Genomic DNA, 1,606 nt, shown 5'->3' with positions numbered 1-1,606 from the left:
GAAAAGTATGAGTGAGCTGGCTGGCACAATCACAGAATCATAGGGTGATTTGGGTTGGCAGGGACCTTTAAAGCCTATCTAGTCCAATCCCTTGCTGTGGACAGGGACATCCTTCATTAGACCAGGTTGCTTAAAGCCCCATCCAGCCCAGCCTTGAACACTTCCAGGGATGGGTCATCCACAGCTTCTGGGCAACCTGTTCCAGTATTACCACCCTCATTTGTAAAATATTTATTCCTCATGTCTGATCTAAATCAACCATCTTCCAGTTTAAAACTGTTGCTTCTTGTCCTGCCGCTATGGGCCTTGGAAAGTCTTATAAGCCTCCTTTAAGCACAAGGAGGCTGCCATACGGTCTCCCTAGAGCTTTCTCTTCTCCAGGCTGAACGCCAGCTCTCTGTCTGTCCTCACAGGAGAGATACATCAGACCCTAGACCCTTTTTGTGGCCTCTTCTGGACTTGCTCCAGCAGGTCCATGTCTTTGTTGTATTGGGGACTCCAGAACTAGATACAGGACCCAATCGTAAACAGTTTCTGTCATTTTTGGGATATCTTCAGCCCTTTGCCTGCCAATCTCGGAGGTAACCTGCAGCCACCAAGGGAGCTCTGACTACTGCAGGTCATCCGTCTGTCCCTGTGCTTGATGAGCTCCTGTGCTTGTTTGATCCCTCTCTCCTGCAGAGGCAGCAAAACTGATACGTTTGTGTGCATATGTTATTGAAGGTGCTTTTAGATTTCCTGGAAAGTGTCTTTTCCCCCCTTCCCTTCCAGGCACCATTTCCAAGCCTTTTAAGCCACTAGGTTTGGCCTTATGATGTTTACCACACAACAGGGTATAACTCTGCTTTAGTTGCAACCCCACAACCACCGGGAATTTGTTCCTTGCTTTTAGGATGCTGAAATAGGAAATGTGTCTTATTTGTGGAGAATAACGTGTCACCACCAACTAATAATTCATCAGCAGAGCCAGGGGACATTTTCTGCCTAGGCAGAAGTGAAGCCTGGGGCGCTTCCCCCGCCCTAGCCCCGGGCCCGGGCGCCGGCAGGCGGGGCCGGATTGCGCGGGGGAACGGAAAGCTCCGGACCGGGTTTCCCGTTATCCCGGTGCCATCCGGGGGGAAGAGTTTAGGTGGCAGCAACCCCGGGAGGGATGAGGACGGTGAAGGTGCTGTGGTTGCTTCTCCAGGTCGCTCCCTTCTCCGCCTCCGCTCCCCGCCCTCCCCTCGGCCGGCAGGCCGGGGGCCCTGGCCCAGGTGCGGCCCCGGCGCGGCATTGCGGCCGCCAGCGCAGCGCGGGGGGGCTGGGCCGGGGGGTCACTGCGCGCTGGGGGACCCGGCGGGGCCGGGCGGGCCCGGGGCTCGGCAGGGACCCGCTGTGCGCCGCGGGAGAGCACCCGCGGGGTGTCTGTGTGCGAGTCTGTGTCTCTGTGTGCGAGTCTGTGTGCGAGTCTGTGTGCGAGTCTGTGTGTGTGTGTGTGTGTGTGTGAGTCTGTGTCTCTGTGTGTGTCTGTGTCTCTGTGTGCGAGTCTGTGTGTGTCTGTGTGTGTGTGTGTGTGTGTGTGTGTGTGAGTCTGTGTCTCTGTGTGTGAGTCTGTGTCTCTGTGTGT

At 55.8% G+C, this 1,606-nt stretch overlaps 1 protein-coding gene across 3 annotated transcripts in view; it reads left to right on the top strand.

Moving 5' to 3' along the window:
- The first annotated feature begins 1,057 nt into the window (after positions 1-1,057).
- The window catches only part of ZNF770 (zinc finger protein 770), a 9,000-nt gene continuing 8,451 nt past the window's right edge, over positions 1,058-1,606 (top strand). Inside the window, exon 1 of one of the 3 annotated variants that reach the window (XM_027638021.1) lies at positions 1,058-1,186. The gene's annotated coding sequence lies outside the window, so the exon portion shown is untranslated. Of the gene's footprint in view, positions 1,254-1,606 lie in introns of all 3 variants that reach the window. The other 2 variants (XM_027638019.1, XM_027638022.1) reach the window with 2 other exon arrangements.

The sequence above is a fragment of the Corapipo altera genome, unplaced genomic scaffold (genome assembly GCF_003945725.1).
Source record: "Corapipo altera isolate COAL_440 unplaced genomic scaffold, ASM394572v1 23, whole genome shotgun sequence".
NCBI classification, from domain to species: domain Eukaryota; kingdom Metazoa; phylum Chordata; class Aves; order Passeriformes; family Pipridae; genus Corapipo; species Corapipo altera.
This window is presented reverse-complemented; position numbering and strand designations above follow the sequence as displayed.